This window comes from Chiloscyllium plagiosum, chromosome 9 (genome assembly GCF_004010195.1).
Source record: "Chiloscyllium plagiosum isolate BGI_BamShark_2017 chromosome 9, ASM401019v2, whole genome shotgun sequence".
Lineage (NCBI taxonomy): Eukaryota > Metazoa > Chordata > Chondrichthyes > Orectolobiformes > Hemiscylliidae > Chiloscyllium > Chiloscyllium plagiosum.
Window position 1 is genome coordinate 41,319,184 of NC_057718.1, and position 6,000 is coordinate 41,325,183.

Here is a 6,000-nt window from a genome sequence, read left to right on the forward strand (position 1 = left end):
TCACTGCCGCTCCCTCATCACCAGACGCCTGGAGGAAGAACGCCTCATCTTCCGCCTCGGAACACTTCAACCCCAGGGCATCAATGTGGACTTCAACAGTTTCCTCATTTCCCCTTCCCCCACCTCACCCTTGTTCTAAACCTCCAGCTCAGCACTGTCCCCATGACGTGTCCGGACTTGACCTACCTGCCTATCTCCTTTTCCAGGAGAAAGTGAGGGCTGCAGATGCTGGAGATCAGAGCTGAAAATGTGTTGCTGGAAAAGCGCAGCAGATCAGGCAACATCCAAGGAACAGGAGAATCAACGTTTCAGGCATAAGCCCTTCTTCAGGAATTTCAGGGTTTCCTGAAGAAGGGCTAATGCCCGAAATGTCAAATCTCCTGTTCCTTGGATGCTGCCTGACCTATCTCCTTTTCCACCTATCCACTCTACCCTCTCCTCCTTGACCTATCACCTTCATACCCTCCCCCACTCACCCATTGTACTCTATGCTACTTTCTCTCCACCCCCACCCTCCTCTAGCTTATCTCTCCACGCTCCAGGCTCACTGCCTTTATTCCTGATGAAGGGCTTTTGCCCGAAACGTCGATTTCGAAGCTCCTCGGATGCTGCCTGAACTGCTGTGCTCTTCCAGCACCACTAATCCAGAAATGAGTTCTGTGGATATTCTATATTCTATTCTTTGGATTTCACTCCTTACTTTTGTGAATAAGTTTTTGTCTATTTTAAAACCTGGTAGTCAACCTAGCTAACTTACTCTGTGTATTTTTCGCTGCATATTTACCGAAACAAATAGCGAAGTTACGGTCTGGGCTGCCCACTTAAGAATGTTTTGAGTGATCTGGCCTGGTCCATAACATATGGATCATACAGTTCAAGGTGCTGGTCAAAAGAAATGGTCAAAATGACTTTGATGGGGCCTGGATGCACCACTGCAATCTACAAAAGTATGCTGAGCCACTGGCCTCCTGGGCTGCCATCACTGGCCTCACCACAACAATGGCCACTACCTCACTTTGGACTCACATTGGGTGACCTCAAGATTTGTTGCACCTGCAAATTGTTAAATAAATGTAGAACATAGGCACAGAATGTGTTCTCTGCTATGAGCACACAAATATTAATTAGCATTGTGAAATTATTTTATTCATAACTTTAATACAGGCAGGTAAGCAGAGTAAAAGTAGGACATATTTACATGTTAGTTTTGCGAGTAATACAAAGATTGTTGGATTTTAAGTCAATTGTATGGGTTGCTATGCCAGCTGTCTGCCCACATATCACCCTAAATAAAAACCGAAATAACTGCAGGTGCTGTAAATCAGAGACATAAATAGAAATTGCTGGTAAAGCTCTGGCAGCATCTGTGGAGAGCAATCAGAGTTAAAATTTCAGGTCAAGTGAAGCATTAACTCTGATTTCTCTCCATAAATGCTGTCAGACCTGCTGAGCTTTTCCAGCAATTTCTATTTTTGTTTTAAGTATCACCCTAATTTTGTTTTGAATAATTTTGATCGATCCAGGTAGTGCAAATCGGTTAGTGGAAAATACATGTATTAGGAAAAAAATTATTTTCTATAATTTCTGTCTTTTAACACAGTTTCCATTGTTCACCTCTCTAAATTGAGAATTCAGAGTTGCCAAGCTGTAAGCTGTCCATGGAATGAAGTTTAAAGAATGCCAAATTGTCAGGTACTCCTCAACTATTTTCTTTTAGTTCCTCTGTTCTCATTCAGATTTGTTAAAACCTTTCTGACAACTGTTGCTTCTATTGGTTAACTGGTTCAGGAGAGCTATGTTGGGTTTTCCATGAGGTTCCTCCTATGTTGCTATTTCTTAGAAGAAGGAAAACAGAGCTCGACATCACACAGCACCAGCACTGCACTTACTGGCATTTTGTAAATGTAGCCAAAATTTTATTTTATGATCTTTGCTTCCTGTACACTTGGCCACCTGAATTTTAAAATCTAACCTCATCAGCCTTGTGTTTGAAAGAAGCATACGTTTTTCCCCAAATTTCTGTGACTTTTACAAATCCAATAATTGGTTAAAATCATCTCTTATGTTGCACTCGATTGGAAATTGGATGAAAATCTTTGCTTGAGCTTTGAGCTTGAACAACAGGAAGGGTTCTGAGGGACATGGGCCAAATGCTGACAAACAGGACGAGATTCATTTAGAATATCAGGTTGGCATGGACGTGTTGGACTGAAAGGTTGTTTCCGTCCTGTATGACTCTAAAGGAAGATATCAGTTGTTTGTTTTACATATTTACAGACATTGGATTGACTTGTGTTGCCAATTGTGCTCATTGGTCCTGAAATGATGCTAAAGCATGGAAGTTCAGAAAGGTTTTAAACTTGATGGTGACTCCTTGAGGTGTTTGAACTGGGGACTGGTGTGGGTAGTCAGTGGCTTGCGAGCCTGGCCAGACCACGTGTGGAAGCTCCTTGTGCTGATTTACTAAAAGATTGTAATGCTTATTTTTTTTAACTTTATTCTCATTTTTTAACTTATACCATGAACACCTATAAGTAATGTCACTTTTCTTCCTTTCTTTTTCCCTTTATTTCTGTATTTCGCATCTAAGACCTAGGTACTTTGCACCTAAGTGATGCCATATGGGGCGACATTGCAAACTTTTCACTGTACTCCAGTACTTCCGTACTTGAGTGCATGTGACAACAAAGGATATTCTAAAATTCAAAAAAATCACGTCCAATCAGTAACAGGTCTGGCTTGAACATGCGTCATAGCTCAGTCACCCTTGTACTGCTGTTTCTCTGTCCAATAGTGTATCCTAGTTTGCAAGTTCTATTGTCACATTACCTGTGAAAGGATAGAACGTACCTATGGTGCAACCTGTTCTACATAATATCACTCCAGTGGTCCTGTTTTCCTTCCTCTAAGAAGTGACAACATGCGAGGACCCTCATGTAAAACCCATTATAACTCTCCTGAAACAGTTAACCAGTTGAACTGACAATTGTCAGAGAGGTTTCTGCAAATCTGAACGAGAACCAAGGAAACAAAAAGAAAATGATTGAGGAATATCTGACAATTTGTTACTCTGCATTCTATGGGCAGCTTAGTGCTTCGCAACTCTGACTGCTCTATTTAGAGAGGTGGACAATGGAAGCTATGTTAAAAGGTATTAAATATTGCTGTAAGACATGCATTAACTGGTGTGCACTACCTGGATTGACCAAAATGGTTCTGAAAAATTATTAGGATGATATGTGAGCAGGCAACTGGCATAGCAACCCATATAATTGACTTAAAACCCAATAATCAGATGCTGTCAAATGTAAATGCAAAATACGCATTTATCCTACTTTTACTGGTTTCCTGCTTCTACAAAAGTTAGAGAAAAAATAATTTCACAGTGCTAATTAATATTTCTGTGTTAATAGCATAGAAAAAATATCGTGCTATGTTCTACGTTTATTCAACAATTTCCAGGGAATCCAACCTTAAGGATATGTTATGTTATAAGCTACAGGGTAACATTGTTGATGTTTTTCATTTCAGAATTTTCACAATGTAGGGTTTCTTTACTGAATGGTTCCATTTTCAATGTTTCTCCTCACTTGTAACTCTCATTGAATGTTAATTGAGTTGAGAATCCAAAACGTAAAAGGCAACGTAATCTTTCCAAGCTTGGTTTTTATAATTATTAGCACATCATTCACAGACTTGCAGATGCAACCGAAAGCATTCTTTTAATTTAGCATTTGATGACTGAGGAGCTTTAACAAGCATTGGAATTTGGGCGCGGAATGGAATAATTACTAAAATATAATTGCCGCTTGAACAGAGAAACACTGTTTAGCTGTTTAATCATTAATCCAGTTGATAAGAAAAATCCCCATTTGACCTGTTTTCATATAGATGGCAGTGGCTCATTTCTCATCGGGTCTCGGGCTATAAATATTTTGGCATGCTTCAGCAAATTTACAAAGACTGGAAGCTGCTAAAATGCAGTGCCCACAAAATGTCTTTACACCAGCACCTCTGGCAATGTACACCGTAGATCACTTAGTGGCAGCAGTGTCTGCTTGGCAAGAGTCCTGTAAAAAATATTTGAAAGGATGTGTGAACTTCCCAAACTCTTGCTCATTGGGTCACAACCATCAAAGAGGCCAAAGATTGCTGAACCCAAGCAGGAATGGAATCCGTATACGTTTAAATAGAACATGCATTTCATCCATGGGAACACATACTTTACCTAGTAGCATCATTCTTAAGTGGCAGAAGTTAAATGTTGCTAGTCCCAAAAGAACTATAAATGGGAAGAGGAGCACATAGCTCTGGTGTTCAGATATAGAAAATAAATGAAAGGAATTTTGGGAAAAGATAAATGTAAATACTTCTCAAACAAGTTGGAAATTTTATTTTTGTCGTCAATCTTTTTTTTCTCTAAGATTTACAGTCAATATTCTTGCCATCCCTTTTAAGTAAAAAACGTATCCCTAAATTTCGTGGGGGTGCTGACAGTGCTATTGCCTGTGTGACTGGAGGTATTTTCAAAAGCTCCTAATTTTGAATTCTTTTTCCCTCTGTTTGACTGATATCTGATGCATGATGGAAATCCATCTTAATGAGATGGGGTTTTAAAGTTTGATTCTCTCATTTGAAAGTTGTCATGGCTATGGATCACAACCTCAGATCACCTATGGTCATATTGAGCTTTAAGTAGAATATGTGATTTTTTTTTCAAAACAAAGGAGATGCAGCTAATAACTTGACTCAATAGAAATTCAGAATCTATCTGAAGACAGAGAATGTTGCAACTGACAAAAGTATTGAAGAAGCTTCAAAGGACAAAAATGTATGACAAACTGTATTTGCGATCTGTTGGGAGTACCTAAGATGGTGAACATGATAGTTATAAAAGAAGACAGCAGTCTGGGTAAGAGACATTTTGCATTCCCTTAATTTCAAGGATACAAAGAGACTGAGGTTAAAAACGAGCTTCAAGCTTCATTCGTAGATGTTAGAGGGTTGACATTTTAGTATGTGGGGTATTGTGCTGGGAGATTCACAGCTCTGATAACAGCTCTGATAATACCTCTGCACAGTAGTTAAAAGTAAGGAAACAATACCCCCTCACACTCTGAGTGCTGACAGTCACCTACTATCAAAAGGAATCAGGATAAGAGTTCCAATACGCAAACAAAGCCAAAGAATTTCAAAATTAATGATTTGACCACCAAAGTCAACACTACCAGTAACACCCATTGTTAGCAGTAATATTTTTAGCAGTACTGCTATTATTTGCAGTAATAGCCGTAACAGCAGCAATATTGTGGGTGGTACAGTGGCTCAGTGGTTAGCACTGATGTCTCAGAGCACCCGGAACGCATTCAAATTCCACTCTCAGGCAACTGCCTGCGTGGACTTTGCACATTCTCCCTGTGTCTGCATAGGTTTCCTTTGAATGCTCCGGTTTCCTCCCATAGTCCAACATTTTGCGGGTTTGGTGGATTGGCAATGCTAAATTGCCCATAGTGTCCAGGGATGTGTAGGCCAGGTGGATTACCCATGGTGAAATGGAGGGTTAGAGGGATGAGGTGGGTCTGGATGGGATGCTCTTTAGAGGACCGATATAGATTCGAATGTTTCCACACTGTAGAGGTTCTATGATTTTAGCAAGTTTTGAGAAGATTTGAGCTCACGTTGAGGTCTTAGATGTAGGTTTGCTCGCTGAGCTGGAAGGTTCATTTCCAGATGTTTTGTTATCCTACTAGGTAACATCTTCAGTGGGCCTCAGGCAAAGCAATGCTGAAAATTCCTGCTTTCTATTTATATGTTTGGGTTTCTTTGGGTTGGTGATGTCATTTCCTGTGGTGGTGTTATTTCCTGTGGTGAAGTCACTTCCTGTTCCTTTTCTCAGGGGTGATAGATGGGGTCTAATTCGATGTGTTTGTTGATAGAGTTCTGGTTGGAATGGCATGCTGCTAGGGATTCTCCTGCATGATTTTGTTTGGCTTGTCGTAG